Source organism: Microcaecilia unicolor, chromosome 3, assembly GCF_901765095.1.
Source record: "Microcaecilia unicolor chromosome 3, aMicUni1.1, whole genome shotgun sequence".
NCBI lineage: Eukaryota > Metazoa > Chordata > Amphibia > Gymnophiona > Siphonopidae > Microcaecilia > Microcaecilia unicolor.
This window is the reverse complement of record NC_044033.1, coordinates 112,783,758-112,800,943: the sequence shown is the minus strand read 5'-3', so window position 1 is coordinate 112,800,943 and position 17,186 is coordinate 112,783,758. Positions and strand designations below refer to the sequence as shown.

Here is a 17,186-nt window from a genome sequence, read left to right as displayed (position 1 = left end):
CTAATTTCGCCGCGGAGGCTGCTCCACTGCATAGATTGATGGGAAAATCAAAAAAGACTCAGAAGGAAATTCCATTTATTTGGACCCAGGAGTGTCAGAAGAGTTTTGAAACTCTGAAGCAGAAATTGATGTCAGCGCCCATTTTGACCTTTCCTCGTTTTGAGCTCCCTTTTATATTAACCACAGATGCAAGTAGTAAGGGATTGGGGGCAGTGCTAAGTCAAATTCAAGAGGGAGAGGAGAAGGTTATAGCTTACGCCAGTCGTGGACTAAGAAAGGCTGAGAATAACGATAATAAGTACAGTGCGTTTAAGCTGGAGTTGCTAGCACTAAAATGGGCAGCAGCAGACAAATTTCGAGAATATTTGCTATACAGGAAATTTACTGTCAGGACGGATCATAATCCGCTAAAGTATCTAGAAACTGCAAATATACCAGCCACTGAGCAACGATGGCTTGCGCAGTTGGCTGAGTTGGATTTTGACATAGTGTACAAAGCTGGAAGACTAAATAGAGTCGCAGATGCCCTATCTAGATTACCAGAAGGGAAAATGGAAGAAGAAGTTGAGGCAGATGATGGAAAAGATTTTTTAACCCTGAACCAAGTGGAGGTGTCAACATGTTTGAAGAAAGTAGCAAAGAAGTGCAAAGCGAAAGTATGGGTTCAAACTCAATCCACATGTCCTTTTCAGAATGATCTAAGTTCGGATGCTGATTTGGCTGAGTGGCAGAGAGAAGATCCCACTATTGGGCCAATATTGACGGCACTAGAGACAGCTCAGCTTGGTGATTATGAGAGCTGGTTGCCAGACACGAAAGGGTTGTGGAAGTTTCATCAAAAATTGCAGATGAAGAATGGGATTTTATGTCGTCAGGTGGAGGACTACAGGGACGGTAGTGAAATAAATCAAATAATAGTACCAATATCAAAGAGAAAGTCGATTTTGGAATTATACCACAATAGAAAAGGACATTTCGCAGCTGAAATCACTAGCAAACAAATTAGAAGAAAATATTTTTGGCCTCACCTGTGGAAGGACATTCAGGAATGGATCAATCACTGTAAAGTGTGTGCTTATGCTAAGGAATCAGTGCCGATCAGGAAAGCTACAATGCATCCTTTTAATGTGACTCAGCCTCAAGAAGTAGTAGCGTTAGACTACACGGTACTAGAGAAAGATGCGAGAGGGTACGAGAATGTATTAATAATAACAGATATGTTCACAAGATTTACCGCAGCTGTTGCCACTAGAAATCAGACAGCGCGTACTACAGCCCGAACGCTGATCGAAAGCTGGGTCGCTGTTTACGGTTGCCCTGTCCGAATTCATACTGATCAGGGACGAAATTTTGAATCTGAAATAATCAAGGAACTGTGTGTGAAGTACCAAATGGAGAAATCCAGAACTACCCCATACCATCCGCAGGGGAACAGCCGCTGCGAAAGATTTAACCGCACTATGCATCATTTGCTACGGACAATGGGGGAAGGAAAGAAAAAGAGGTGGTCCGAGTACCTGCCGGAGATGTGTCAAATATATAACAGCACGGTACATGGATCAACGGGGTACACCCCAGCACACCTGTTCCTGGGTAGGGAGTCACTGTTACCATATAAGGAATGGGATGTGATAGCAGAAGTAAATCCATCTGATGTCTCAGTTGATGAATGGCTGCAGACCCATGAGAGAAAGCTGAGTGAGATGAGAGACGTGGCGAGGAAAGCATCTGAGAAGAGTGGTATGAAGGTCAAGAAAGCTTATGACTTACACGCCTGCGAACAAGTCCTGGAGCCTGGTGTGTGGGTCCTAATAAGGAAACAAGGGTTCTCTGGACGCCATAAACTAGAGAATCTATGGGAGGAGAAACCCTATCAAGTAATAACAAGACTGGGTTCAGGGAATAATATATATAAGCTTCGTAGCAAAGAGGGGGTAGAGAAGATTTTACATAGGAACCAATTAAAACGAATTAATTGGGATGTGTTTGATGAAAGTGTAACAGAAATAGAAAAGATCATGAAAGAGATGGAGCCTAGGAAATTCACAGAGAATGAACGATTGTCTAATACTCCTATCACATCCTGGTTTATTATTACTACGGGTAATAGTCGCCCGCAAGAGGTTGAATCAGATGTAGATGGGAGTATTATAGAGAGGAATGTTCCAGAAATAAGATGTTCTGAAAGAATAACTAAGGGGAAAATACCCAACTTTTTGAAGGAGCATTTCATTATGTAGTGCTTGTGAGAACCGAGTGAAAGGTTATGTGATTGGTTTGAAAGTTATGTTGGTATATATAGATGCAGATAATAAAATGTTTTAATATATAGGGTGGGGAAGAGGTGTAAGATATAAAAAAAATGTGTTACATACATTTTTTTTAACTTGGCTAGGGTGAATGTAACCCATAAGGGGTTAAAATAAACGTACCTGGGGCCGCTTGTAGAAGGATCCGGCAGCCACCTGTGTTGTTGAAGTGCGGCGATATCGGGGCCGTTGCGGGGGAAAGGAGTGCTGAGGGAGCGGCGATCAGCTGTTCAGCTGATTGGCGGTTTTGGTGGGCGACGGCGTTCGGGTTTATCTCTGGGTTCGGGGCTTCTGCTGGGGGTCGGTGGCAGCGTATGGAGCGGCGATTTTGTGCAGGGGAGGCAGAGCAGGAGGTCTCCGGTCGTCGGGGTGAGCTGCAGCGCTGGGAAGGCGCGAAAAAGACGCTGGAGGTTATGGAGGGGCGGAGCAAAGGCGAAGAAGGGGAGGTCTGAGCACTGATTGGCCCTGCGTCGGTGTCTGACGTTGCGTTATGACGTCAGACGTATCCATCCGACGCAGGGCTTAGGGGAACATTAATTTTAAAGGGAACCGGCTCTATTTAGCGGGAGAGCTGGTTCTGAAGATTAAAGAAGTCGAGAGTGAGACTGGAGATGGCAGGGAGAGTGCTCTGGTGCACTCTCTCAAAGTTTTTATTTGTTTGTTGTGGCGGTTCCCGGCGGAGAAAGTACTGCACGCGCTGGACAGACGAAGGGAGCGCGTGTGGAGGAGGAACAGCTGATGGCGCGAGCCAGGAGACCGTCTCGTGGATGGAGCGGGGAGGAGGCTCGTGCACGGACGGAAAAGGGAGATTTTCAGACTTCAGGGAAGAAAAAGGTACAAAATTTACATTGTTTGAACATACTGTTTAGGTATACATGTTTAAAAAATGATTATTTTAATTTTAAAATGCTGTGTTTATGTACTGTGGGGTTTGGAGTGTTGAGCTCGTGCTGGGGCAGGAGCTAGGGTAAGGATTCTAAGTTTGACGGTTTGTCAGTTGGGAGGTGAGTGCTGAGCAGGGCAGAGCTGTGTTTAAGAGCTGTGCTCAGTTGAGAGGGAATTTTGAGTTAAAATTAAGTAAAAGTGTTTAAAAATGTGTTATATGAGTGTGATGTGAGAGGGTAAAAGTAGTTCATTTAATTTGAAAGCCCGCCGCGTTTAAAAAGGGCTTTAGGAAAAAAATATTGATGGCTGACTGTGAGTTGGGATTGTAAGTGAATTAAATTCCTCAATCTTGTTCTCAGATTGTGTTCTGGGTTCTGAAAAAGGGGTCCTGAGCTAGTGGTAGCTTGATAGCATTTTAGAACTCTATGGAACCTAAATGGTTTAACAAGAGTTAAAAAGTGAAAAGCTAACCTGCAAGTTTAAGTTTCTCATTGATTATAAACAAAAAGGGTTTTTTTTAATTTCAACCCTGGAATTTTAAAGAATTACTTAGCACACACTGATGTTATTAAAATTCTGATGGGGGAAGGGAAATAGAATAGGGATTATTAATTATATGTTTTTTTGGGAAGCTAGATAGGAAGTGTGAGCAGTAAGCACCTGAAAATTGTGTGGCTTAGTTAGGTTTTAGGGTTATTGCTTTATTTATAGATTAGAGTAGTAGGTGTCTTCAGTCCCTGATTCCTGTACCCTGGCCAGGGTTCAACTTTGCAGCAAGCTTATGGTACCCAACGATTGGCGGAAGAGAGAAGATACAAAGCCAGCTGAGGGGACGTAAATAAAAGTATCCTTTTGAACTTTAATAGAATAAAGAGAAAAATAGTATACTTACCTTGAAGTCTCCGGAGGAAAAAAAACCAAACCCTGAAAAAGAAGAAAAGAAACAAAGAATCAACTCTATATAAGGGACTCATATTAGTATATAGTCGTTTGCATGCATGTTTAACTTTTAGTTTAGGAAATTGAACTGATACTTATCTGATGTGCAGTCACTCTGAAGTTGAGCCTTATAGAGAATAGAAGGAAATAAAGAAATGTAATGTTAAGGTTACTGAGGGGTGAAATTTATTGTGTTCATTTAAGTTCATATTAGAATAAAGTAAACTTTTACTAATCTATTGTTATTTCAAAGTTTTTTTTGTGCCCTTCTTCTGCCCTGGGTGAAACACTCGGCTCAGACTATATTCTATTTGAACCCAGGAGTGGGGGAGGGGTCACAAAAACAACAGGAGCAAAGAAAGAAAGAAAGAAGCCACAAAACTGATAGCAGAGTACTAGCAAGCTCAGCTCAGCCAAAGTGCAAGGCCTCAACAACACACTTTCTAAAGCTATCCTTATAACCAAAAGAAAGCCCAGCAAAGCAGGGCCACTCAAAAATTGAGAAAATCTCATCAACACTAGGGTTACCATCCGTCCGGATTTCCCCGGACATGTCCTCTTTTTGAGGGCGCTGTCGGGAGTCCGGGCGGATTTCACCTTTCCGATCGTTTTTCCGGGTTTTTCGGGTCATCGCATCACATGACCGCTCCGAGTCCGACGTCCGACCTGTCAGCTGACTCCTCTGATGCAAGCGCGGCAGCGTGGGCCGACGCAGACAGGCTACTGGCAGCGTACGTGCTTGTGCGTCGCCTGCCTGCATCAGCTGATGTGATTTCGTCGATCCTGCACGCAGCACACAGGCCCAGTTTACAGCTACTGCAGCCGCATGCCTGGCGCCTGCCTGACGCCTTTTTTGCCCTATATAAAATCCAAATCGACGATGACTGAGGCAGCAGCGTGCAGCGTCTGGGGTCTGTCTTGTGCTCTCCTTGCTGCCCTGCTGCTTAGCCTGCCGGCCGGCGCCATAACCTGAGATTCTGAGAAGAAGGACCAGGAGGTAAGAGAATCAAGATTTAAGATTAAATAAGCATGCCTCCGGGGAGCCTAAGATAAAAGGCTACTTCTGCTTGAATTTGAAGGGGAAAGATTAAGGAAGGGGTCAAAGGGAGGGTATTCTTGTTGGCGGGGGAGGGGAGGAACTGAAAACAAATGGCTCTCCTGTTCGTGTGTTCGGGAATAGAGAGAAGAGGATTTTAAAACACAAAACAGAGGAAATATGGTGTAAAAAAAACTCAGCCCAGTCGTCATCTACCCAGTAAAAGATAAGTGTAGATGTTTTAAAGACATTTTCTTGAACTGTTAAACCATGATATTGTTCTTGGACCGGGTCAGCACACAAGATTTATTTGAATTGATTATTAAGGATAGAAAGGATTCAGGAAGGATAAGTGCTGTGATGTTTGGCAGCTGATGTCCCCATATTTATGGTTTAAAAGGCACTACTGAGAGCACTGCAATTTAAAAAAAATGTATTGTGAATGAATTGATTATATGCTGGATATTCTGATGTAATTGGAAGTATCAGTATAAAGATCTAACTAGCAGCACCAGGTTAGATTTGAATTGATCCCTAACTAAGGATTAAACTGTTTCCTGTGTGTATGCCTGCAGCCACTGAGCGCATCTAAAATGTGTTGGAAGGACATGGAAATGTGGTGTAAGCTCTCCAGAGCAGGGACTGTCCTTCCCTTTGTGAAACTTGTACAGCGCTGCGTAACCCTGGCAGCGCTATAGAAATGCTAAGTAGTAGTAGTAGTAGTGGTTGTGGCCAAACTGGTGATTGTTTCTATCTCAGTACCCAACGATTTCCACATCACTGATGCCAGCTGGTTAATCTGCTTTTGCTGCAATGGTTTGCTCCATTATCATTATCAGGAACACAGATCCTCTCTATATGTGTCTTGGTGCTGCTACCATGATTCCAGCCATTAAATAAAGGAAATCCTGTCTCAGCTGAAATCGCAGAGCAAATGATAATCAAATGCCTGCATGCTTAAAAAAAATTAATAGGTCTTTAAATTAAAAAATATATATAATTTTTAGGGGGTGAGGAGGAAGGCTGAAGGGATGGTGTGTGTGTGTGTGTGTGTGTGTGTATGTATATATACACACGCTGCATAATTTCTGTTACTATTCATAGTTGTATCAACCCATGATACAGACCTTCTTGCAAGATGGAGCATTTCCATAGACTCGAATGTGATCCTTCAGCATCAGTATGCATATCATTATTCACCACAATTTTAAACGGTTCACTCAGGATTATAATCTTATAACTTTAGGGTTTCAAAATCTTTTTTTTTTTGAGGATTTGAGGGCAGCAGACAACTATTTTCAGAAAACTCAAACTAGAATGTTAAGGTAAAAGGGGGTGGGGGGGTGTACAGCCACTTTTTTTTAATGTTAGCCAGTTTGCGATGCAGTAAAGAGTCGCAGCAATATTATCAGCTGTACACAGAGCAGATTTCCCGGGAACAACAAATTCCAGAATTTAATTAAACGTTGAGTGAGGAAATATTTTCTACAGTTTGTTTTAAATTTACTACTCAGTAGTTTCGTTGCATATGATCCCCTAGGCCTTGTATTTTGGAAAATAGTAAACAAGCAATTCATGTCTACTCATTATTTCATAGACCTCTATCATACCTCCCCTCAGCTGTCTCTTTTCCAAGGTGACGAGCCCTAGCCTCTTTATCCTTTCTTCATAGGGAAGTCTGTCATCCTGTTTGCCATTTTTGTCACTCTTCTCTATACCTTTTCTACTTCCGTTATATTTTTTTTGAGGTACGGTGACCAGAATTGCACTCAGTATTCAATGTGCAGTCGCACCATGGAGTGATACAAAGGCATCATAATAGTCTCATTTTTGTTTTTCATTCCTAATAGCTTAGCAGACAATGGGGGGGGTGGATAAACTAGGAGACGTTTTGGAACTGGGAATGAGGTTGAGCATGGCATGGGGGAGATATGCCGGATAAGAAGACAGGATGAAAGTGGAAGAAGTGAACAGGGAGACAGTGGGAATCCAGGTCATACAAGGAATATATATGACGGTTTTCTTGGTTTGTGTTTACAGAGTTTTCACTGCACTGACATAGTGAGCACAGTCATCTGACGTGAGCTACGAACTTGAAATGCCGAAACGAAACTGTTCATTTACTGATACGATGAAAGCGAAATACCCATGTTTCCGTGCAGGTCGACATGACAAGGAAGCGGAATGCATAACATGTGGCGTTGGGACTTATATTTCTGTTGCGCATAAAGGTGCACTTGATTTAGAGGCACATATCAGAACATCGAAACATGTTAAGAATGTTCGTGGAGAAAGCTCATCTATGAAACTTACAGATTTTTTCATAGCACCGTGTTCCAAAATTGATGATTCTGTTTCGGCTGTTGAAGGAACATTGGCGTTTCATGCAGTTAAACATCATCATAGCTATAAATCAATGGACTGCAGTTGCAGGTTAGTAAAAACAATATTGCCTGACTCCAGTATTGCACGAAAAATATCATGTGCACGAACAAAAACCGAAGCAATTGTTAATAGTGTGCTGGCTCTGCATTCCGTTGATGTGGTTGTAAAAGCACTAAGCTGTGTACGCTTTTGTGGGGTCGCGACAGATGGTAGTAATCATGGATCTCAGAAGTTGTTTCCAATTCTTATTTACTACTTCGATTGGAAAAATAGTGGTTTACAGTCGAAACTTATTGATGTGCATAGCACTCCAGATGAAACTGCAGAAAGAATTTCAACGTGCATTAAGAACACCTTGGACAGACATAGCTTATTTCAGAAGTGTATAGCCTTTGCAGGAGATAATTGTAATACTAATTTTGGAGGTGTCCAGCGTAGAGCTACTGGCAAGAATGTGTTTGCAAATTTAAAGAAGATGAAAGGAGAAAGCAGTGGCAATGGTACATTAGTTGGAATTTGTTGTCCAGCACATGTTTTGAATAACTGCATTCAGCATGGCGCTGATACACTTGATGTTGATATTGAGTCAATAGTTTTAAAAATTTACAACTATTTCTCAATCTACACTGTTCGAACTGAACATTTAAAAGAGTACTGTGAATTTGTTGAAGTGGAATATCGCCAGCTACTTTATCACTGCAAGACTCGATGGTTGTCTTTGTTTCCTAGCATCCATCGCATGTTGCAGATGTTTCCAGCCTTGAAGTCTTTCTTTTTGTCTCAAGAAAAGCCACCTGCTGTGATCCGAAATTTCTTTGAAAATGATCTCAGTGAGATTTACCTTTGGCATATGCATTCACTGATGAATGTGTTCTATTCACACATTGAAAAAATTGAACGTGAAAATAACTCACTACTGGAGGTTATGAACTGCCTTAAATCTGTCCAGTCTGTTCTCACATGTCGAGCACAACAGAGTTTCATGTCACTAAAGGTGAAGGAGATGTTAAATAAGTTGCGTCAAGATGGACTGAATGACCACTGTGATGCATTTTGTTCACAAGTAGCCTCGCTGTACACCACATGTTTGGAATATTTGGAATTGTGGACCATGCCACTGGAGGAGTTCACTGTATTTTCATGGATGGCTTTCACTACAATTCCAAGTTGGGGTGAAGTTCTTGCAACTGTGGCATATCTCAAAGAAAAGGGAATAGACATTGACGATAGCAAATGTTTTGATCAGTTCTGCAACTTGAAGAGATTTGTTGAGTCAAACCAAAATGAAGATTTTGAAAAGTTATTGTCACATGAGAAATGGGTGAAGTACTTCAACAGATGCAAGACTGAGGAATGTTTCTCAGAACTTCTTGTCATTGCAGAGTTTTTCTTTGCGATTCCATCACATAATGCTAACACTGAACGAGTTTTTTCCTTAATGCAGAGCCAATGGACAAAGGAGAGAAACAAACTTCTGGTTGAGTCTGTAAAGGGAATTCTCCTTGTGCACCACAACTTTAAGCATATGACATGCAAAGACTTTCATATGTATATCAAGTGCCAATCAAAGTTGTTGTGGAATATCCGCTCTTCTGATAAGTATTCTAGAGCTCAGACTCAATCAAATTCAGATTCAGAAACCTTTGAAACATAGATTGTCTACTGCTGCTGCAGTGTCATGAGAGAGGTTTGCACTGCAGGTGGGTATCCTGGAAATCTGGCTGGGGAGCCTCCAGGACCACTGAATGCAAACTTTGCAAATCTCTTTCATGAATATATATTGTGGGTATCCTGAAAACCTGACTGGCTGGAATGCGGGTGCCTCCAGGAGTATGGACCAGGTTTGGGAACCACTGCAATTCTCTGTTGTACAGTACACTCAATACAGCTGCTTGTCAATGTTTTGCAGCTTTTATAGTTGTAAGAGGTTTTACACTAGATAGTTGGTCTACCTCCATTTTCTTGTGGGTTTTATTTGTCCCTTTCCTGTGCAGGTCTCTGTTTTACACTTCATGTGTTCCTGTGCAATTGATATACTGCTGAACTCTTTTGAAGTCAGTATTCCATGATTGGTTAAATGGTGCCACAATTGTTATTTCTGTTTGGACTAATTGAATCCTGCGTTAAACATTACTGTTTGTTGTGCTTTTAGATGTCAATTAAAGTCGAACCCTTGTGTTTCAACGTTATTGGTCTACCTCCATTTTTTTGTGGGTTTTATTTGTCCATGCAAATGGGGCAAACAGTTGTTCAAAAACTTGAAATCTGACATAAAATCGTGGCTCTCCCTGCTAGAGTTACCATGAGGCTCATTTTCAAAGCACATAGACTTACAAAGTTATGTATGTTACTATGGAACTTTATAAGTCTATGTGCTTTGACAATGAGAACCCATATGTCCAGTTTTACCTGGACATGTCCTCTTGTTGAGAACACGGCCAGGCATCCGGGTGGGTTGGGCAGTCCTCAGGGTGTCCTATCCACCCTCCTCTCCTTTACCTTACTGTGGTGCCCTGGTGGTCTAGCAACCTCTTCAGGGCAGAAATGACTGTCTTGCTCCCTGTGCCACTTCAAAATTGCTGCTAACAGTTCAAACGGCAGCTTCGTGAGACTTCCATTGAAGTCTTGCATAGGGGGTAGGGTGTGAGTGGGCCATGGGCGGGGAAAAAGTGTTCCAGGGAACAGGGTATGTGTCTTCTTTTTTCTTAGGGCAAATATGGTAACCCTAATCGACACCCCTCTCCACAGAAAGCTTTAGTAAAAGGCGAAAGATTTATTCGTGCTGAAGAGAGATCAGAGAATACAACAGCAGTCTCCCTGGCTATTCTCAGGGCAACCGGAGCCGTCCTGCCTAAGGTCGAGGCGAGTAAAATCACCGACTCCCCTGCTGTACGGGCGCCCTGAAAGCAGCGCCCAGGGCTACCTCTGAGCCTTAAGGCCATGCAGAGGGCGTTCTTTGGGCTGAAAAGCTTGTCTCATCTGGCGGAAAAGGCACTTTGAAGATTCAGTTCCTGCATGCTATGCAAATCAGTCCAGGGCTGATGGCTAGGCAGGGGCTAGGGTGCACAGTGGGCCGGGATCGGCGGCATGGAGGCCACAATCCTGTGGCACGCCAGGCCGTAGTAGCATACGCCTGAGAGGTTGCCGAGCTCGGCCCTCTTTAAGCTAAGAAAGCTCGAGCCCTGCAAACGCTTGACGTTCTGGCCATCACAGCAGAAGTGCTTGAGAGCTTTTACTGGTCGGTAACGGAAAACGTTGAAGCAGCTGCTAGCCAGGGAGATGAGCTAGATGGTCGACATAGGAAATCAAACGAGCGGGCAATGGAAGGAGAGGGAAGCTTCGCCCGCTCGCTTCTCTCACTCACTCGCTCGCAGCAACCCAGTACCCCGAAAGGGTTAGGCAGGCTCCAACTTACAGGAGGGCCTCTAAGCGGCATTACTGAACAAGGGGAAGGGAAGGGAAGGAGTGCTAGGCTGTGCTGCTGCAGCATGAGGAGGACTAGCTAGTGACATCCCAAGGGTTGGAACCTAGGGCAAAGTGCCCGATGCGCTGAGCTGACAATTTAACAAAGTAGGAGGAGAGCAAAACAAAAAAAAAAAAACACTGACTGGGCTACTGGGAGAAGGAGCTTGCATGGCTATGAGAGCCAAGCAGGGAAATGGAAGCTCTTCCCTGTGTACAAAGCATAACCCCCAGCCAAGCCAGACTTGTGAAAACAATCTTTTCGCAGTACCAGAAGCTAGCACCAAACAAGTGCAAGGTGAGCAGTGGTGTGCCAGGGCTTCCTGCCGGCTGTTGTAGCTACTGACTTACAGACTTACACAGATACCACAACTCAGAGAGGAAAGATCACAGTATTTCTATATGTGCACAAAAGTCCACCCTGGAAATTAAGGAGCAGGTAGCTCCTCCTAAGGACTGATTTGGATAAAGTACCACAGGAGCAAAGAAAGAAAGAAACAAGCCACAAAACTGATAGCAGAGTACTAGCAAACTCAGCTCAGTCAAAGTGCAAGGCCTCAACAACACACTTTCTAAAACTATTCTTATACCCAAAAGAAAGCCCAGCAAAGCAGGGCCACTCAAAAATTGAGAAAATCTCATCGACACCCCTCTCCACGGAAATCTTTAGTAAAAGGCGAAAGATTTATTCGTGCTGAAGAGAGATCAGAGAATACAACAGCACTCTGCTGGCTATTCTCAGGGCAACCGGAGCCGTCCTGCCTAAGGTCGAGGCGAGTAAAATCACCGACTCCCCTGCTGAACGGGCGCCCTGAAAGCAGCGCCCAGGGCCACCTCTGAGCCTTAAGGCCATGCAGAGGGCGTTCTTTGGGCTGAAAAGCTTGTCTCATCTGGCGGAAAAGGCACTTTGAAGATTCAGTTCCTGCATGCTATGCAAATCAGTCCAGGGCTGATGGCTAGGCAGGGGCTAGGGTGCACAGTGGGCCGGGATCGGCGGCATGGAGGCCACAATCCTGTGGCACGCCAGGCCGTAGTAGCATACGCCTGAGAGGTTGCCGAGCTCGGCCCTCTTTAAGCTAAGAAAGCTCGAGCCCTGCAAACGCTTGACGTTCTGGCCATCACAGCAGAAGTGCTTGAGAGCTTTTACTGGTCGGTAACGGAAAACGTTGAAGCAGCTGCTAGCCAGGGAGATGAGCTAGGTGGTCGACGTAGGAAATCAAACGAGCGGGCAATGGACGGAGAGGGAAGCTTCGCCCGCTCGCTTCTCTCACTCACTCGCTTGCAGCAACCCAGTACCCCGAAAGGGTTAGGCAGGCTCCAACTTACAGGAGGGCCTCTAAGCGGCATCACTGAGCAAAGGGAAGGGAAGGGAAGGAGTGCTAGGCTGTGCTGCTGCAGCATGAGGAGGACTAGCTAGTGACATCCCAACGGTTGGAACCTAGGGCAAAGTGCCCGATGCGCTGAGCTGACAATTTAACAAAGTAGGAGGAGAGCAAAACAAAAAAAAAAAACACTGACTGGGCTACTGGGAGAAGGAGCTTGCATGGCTATGAGAGCCAAGCAGGGAAATGGAAGCTCTTCCCTGTGTACAAAGCATAACCCCCAGCCAAGCCAGACTTGTGAAAACAATCTTTTCGCAGTACCAGAAGCTAGCACCAAACAAGTGCAGGTGAGCAGTGGTGTGCCAGGGCTTCCTGCCGGCTGTTGTAGCTACTGACTTACACAGATACCACAACTCAGAGAGGGAAGATCACAGTATTTCTATATGTGCACAAAAGTCCACCCTGGAAATTAAGGAGCAGGTAGCTCCTCCTAAGGACTGATTTGGATAAAGTACCACAGGAGCAAAGAAAGAAAGAAAGAAACAAGCCACAAAACTGATAGCAGAGTACTAGCAAACTCAGCTCAGCCAAAGTGCAAGGCCTCAACAGCACACTTTCTAAAGCTATTCTTATACCCAAAAGAAAGCCCAGCAAAGCAGGGCCACTCAAAAATTGAGAAAATCTCATCGACACCCCTCTCCACGGAAATCTTTAGTAAAAGGCAAAAGATTTATTCGTGCTGAAGAGAGATCAGAGAATATAACAGCAATCCCCTGGCTATTCTCAGGGCAACCGGAGCCGTCCTGCCTAAGGTCGAGGCGAGTAAAATCACCGACTCCCCTGCTGAACGGGCGCCCTGAAAGCAGCGCCCAGGGCCACCTCTGAGCCTTAAGGCCATGCAGAGGGCGTTCTTTGGGCTGAAAAGCTTGTCTCATCTGGCGGAAAAGGCACTTTGAAGATTCAGTTCCTGCATGCTATGCAAATCAGTCCAGGGCTGATGGCTAGGCAGGGGCTAGGGTGCACAGTGGGCCGGGATCGGCGGCATGGAGGCCACAATCCTGTGGCACGCCAGGCCGTAGTAGCATACGCCTGAGAGGTTGCCGAGCTCGGCCCTCTTTAAGCTAAGAAAGCTCGAGCCCTGCAAACGCTTGACGTTCTGGCCATCACAGCAGAAGTGCTTGAGAGCTTTTACTGGTCGGTAACGGAAAACGTTGAAGCAGCTGCTAGCCAGGGAGATGAGCTAGGTGGTCGACGTAGGAAATCAAACGAGCGGGCAATGGACGGAGAGGGAAGCTTCGCCCGCTCGCTTCTCTCACTCACTCGCTCGCAGCAACCCAGTACCCCGAAAGGGTTAGGCAGGCTCCAACTTACAGGAGGGCCTCTAAGCGGCATTACTGAACAAGGGGAAGGGAAGGGAAGGAGTGCTAGGCTGTGCTGCTGCAGCATGAGGAGGACTAGCTAGTGACAATCCCAAGGGTTGGAACCTAGGGCAAAGTGCCCGATGCGCTGAGCTGACAATTTAACAAAGTAGGAGGAGAGCAAAACAAAAAAAAAAAACACTGACTGGGCTACTGGGAGAAGGAGCTTGCATGGCTATGAGAGCCAAGCAGGGAAATGGAAGCTCTTCCCTGTGTACAAAGCATAACCCCCAGCCAAGCCAGACTTGTGAAAACAATCTTTTCGCAGTACCAGAAGCTAGCACCAAACAAGTGCAGGTGAGCAGTGGTGTGCCAGGGCTTCCTGCCGGCTGTTGTAGCTACTGACTTACGCAGATACCACAACTCAGAGAGGGAAGATCACAGTATTTCTATATGTGCACAAAAGTCCACCCTGGAAATTAGGGAGCAGGTAGCTACTCCTAAGGACTGATTTGGATAAAGTACCACAGGAGCAAAGAAAGAAAGAAACAAGCCACAAAACTGATAGCAGAGTACTAGCAAACTCAGCTCAGCCAAAGTGCAAGGCCTCAACAACACACTTTCTAAAGCTATTCTTATACCCAAAAGAAAGCCCAGCAAAGCAGGGCCACTCAAAAATTGAGAAAATCTCATCGACACCCCTCTCCACGGAAATCTTTAGTAAAAGGCGAAAGATTTATTCGTGCTGAAGAGAGATCAGAGAATACAACAGCAATCCCCTGGCTATTCTCAGGGCAACCGGAGCCGTCCTGCCTAAGGTCGAGGCGAGTAAAATCACCGACTCCCCTGCTGAACGGGCGCCCTGAAAGCAGCGCCCAGGGCCACCTCTGAGCCTTAAGGCCATGCAGAGGGCGTTCTTTGGGCTGAAAAGCTTGTCTCATCTGGCGGAAAAGGCACTTTGAAGATTCAGTTCCTGCATGCTATGCAAATCAGTCCAGGGCTGATGGCTAGGCAGGGGCTAGGGTGCACAGTGGGCCGGGATCGGCGGCATGGAGGCCACAATCCTGTGGCACGCCAGGCCGTAGTAGCATACGCCTGAGAGGTTGCCGAGCTCGGCCCTCTTTAAGCTAAGAAAGCTCGAGCCCTGCAAACGCTTGACGTTCTGGCCATCACAGCAGAAGTGCTTGAGAGCTTTTACTGGTCGGTAACGGAAAACGTTGAAGCAGCTGCTAGCCAGGGAGATGAGCTAGGTGGTCGACGTAGGAAATCAAACGAGCGGGCAATGGACGGAGAGGGAAGCTTCGCCCGCTCGCTTCTCTCACTCACTCGCTCGCAGCAACCCAGTACCCCGAAAGGGTTAGGCAGGCTCCAACTTACAGGAGGGCCTCTAAGCGGCATCACTGAGCAAAGGGAAGGGAAGGGAAGGAGTGCTAGGCTGTGCTGCTGCAGCATGAGGAGGACTAGCTAGTGACATCCCAAGGGTTGGAACCTAGGGCAAAGTGCCCGATGCGCTGAGCTGACAATTTAACAAAGTAGGAGGAGAGCAAAACAAAAAAAAAAAAACACTGACTGGGCTACTGGGAGAAGGAGCTTGCATGGCTATGAGAGCCAAGCAGGGAAATGGAAGCTCTTCCCTGTGTACAAAGCATAACCCCCAGCCAAGCCAGACTTGTGAAAACAATCTTTTCGCAGTACCAGAAGCTAGCACCAAACAAGTGCAGGTGAGCAGTGGTGTGCCAGGGCTTCCTGCCGGCTGTTGTAGCTACTGACTTACACAGATACCACAACTCAGAGAGGAAGATCACAGTATTTCTATATGTGCACAAAAGTCCACCCTGGAAATTAAGGAGCAGGTAGCTCCTCCTAAGGACTGATTTGGATAAAGTACCACAGGAGCAAAGAAAGAAAGAAACAAGCCACAAAACTGATAGCAGAGTACTAGCAAACTCAGCTCAGTCAAAGTGCAAGGCCTCAACAACACACTTTCTAAAGCTATTCTTATACCCAAAAGAAAGCCCAGCAAAGCAGGGCCACTCAAAAATTGAGAAAATCTCATCGACACCCCTCTCCACGGAAATCTTTAGTAAAAGGCGAAAGATTTATTCGTGCTGAAGAGAGATCAGAGAATACAACAGCACTCTGCTGGCTATTCTCAGGGCAACCGGAGCCGTCCTGCCTAAGGTCGAGGCGAGTAAAATCACCGACTCCCCTGCTGAACGGGCGCCCTGAAAGCAGCGCCCAGGGCCACCTCTGAGCCTTAAGGCCATGCAGAGGGCGTTCTTTGGGCTGAAAAGCTTGTCTCATCTGGCGGAAAAAGCACTTTGAAGATTCAGTTCCTGCATGCTATGCAAATCAGTCCAGGGCTGATGGCTAGGCAGGGGCTAGGGTGCACAGTGGGCCGGGATCGGCAGCATGGAGGCCACAATCCTGTGGCACGCCAGGCCGTAGTAGCATACGCCTGAGAGGTTGCCGAGCTCGGCCCTCTTTAAGCTAAGAAAGCTCGAGCCCTGCAAACGCTTGACGTTCTGGCCATCACAGCAGAAGTGCTTGAGAGCTTTTACTGGTCGGTAACGGAAAACGTTGAAGCAGCTGCTAGCCAGGGAGATGAGCTAGGTGGTCGACGTAGGAAATCAAACGAGCGGGCAATGGACGGAGAGGGAAGCTTCGCCCGCTCGCTTCTCTCACTCACTCGCTCGCAGCAACCCAGTACCCCGAAAGGGTTAGGCAGGCTCCAACTTACAGGAGGGCCTCTAAGCGGCATTACTGAACAAGGGGAAGGGAAGGGAAGGAGTGCTAGGCTGTGCTGCTGCAGCATGAGGAGGACTAGCTAGTGACATCCCAAGGGTTGGAACCTAGGGCAAAGTGCCCGATGCGCTGAGCTGACAATTTAACAAAGTAGGAGGAGAGCAAAACAAAAAAAAAAAAACACTGACTGGGCTACTGGGAGAAGGAGCTTGCATGGCTATGAGAGCCAAGCAGGGAAATGGAAGCTCTTCCCTGTGTACAAAGCATAACCCCCAGCCAAGCCAGACTTGTGAAAACAATCTTTTCGCAGTACCAGAAGCTAGCACCAAACAAGTGCAGGTGAGCAGTGGTGTGCCAGGGCTTCCTGCCGGCTGTTGTAGCTACTGACTTACACAGATACCACAACTCAGAGAGGGAAGATCACAGTATTTCTATATGTGCACAAAAGTCCACCCTGGAAATTAGGGAGCAGGTAGCTCCTCCTAAGGACTGATTTGGATAAAGTACCACAGGAGCAAAGAAAGAAAGAAACAAGCCACAAAACTGATAGCAGAGTACTAGCAAACTCAGCTCAGCCAAAGTGCAAGGCCTCAACAACACACTTTCTAAAGCTATTCTTATACCCAAAAGAAAGCCCAGCAAAGCAGGGCCACTCAAAAATTGAGAAAATCTCATCGACACCCCTCTCCACGGAAATCTTTAGTAAAAGGCGAAAGATTTATTCGTGCTGAAGAGAGATCAGAGA

At 45.9% G+C, this 17,186-nt stretch overlaps 5 non-coding genes and 1 pseudogene across 5 annotated transcripts; all 6 read right to left on the bottom strand.

Moving 5' to 3' along the window:
• Window positions 1-10,258: 10,258 nt before the first annotated feature.
• On the bottom strand, window positions 10,259-10,356 carry LOC115467424 (annotated as a pseudogene).
• Window positions 10,357-11,614: 1,258 nt separating this feature from the next.
• LOC115467417 lies at window positions 11,615-11,730 on the bottom strand. Its single transcript, XR_003941712.1, has one exon. It is a non-coding gene; the product is annotated as a U5 spliceosomal RNA (small nuclear RNA).
• Window positions 11,731-12,981: 1,251 nt separating this feature from the next.
• Window positions 12,982-13,097, bottom strand: LOC115467419. Its single transcript, XR_003941713.1, has one exon. It is a non-coding gene; the product is annotated as a U5 spliceosomal RNA (small nuclear RNA).
• Window positions 13,098-14,345: 1,248 nt separating this feature from the next.
• On the bottom strand, window positions 14,346-14,461 carry LOC115467416. Its single transcript, XR_003941711.1, has one exon. It is a non-coding gene; the product is annotated as a U5 spliceosomal RNA (small nuclear RNA).
• Window positions 14,462-15,708: 1,247 nt separating this feature from the next.
• Window positions 15,709-15,824, bottom strand: LOC115467415. The gene has a single exon (XR_003941710.1). It is a non-coding gene; the product is annotated as a U5 spliceosomal RNA (small nuclear RNA).
• A 1,248-nt stretch (window positions 15,825-17,072) lies between these two features.
• On the bottom strand, window positions 17,073-17,186 carry LOC115467422. Its single transcript, XR_003941716.1, has one exon. It is a non-coding gene; the product is annotated as a U5 spliceosomal RNA (small nuclear RNA).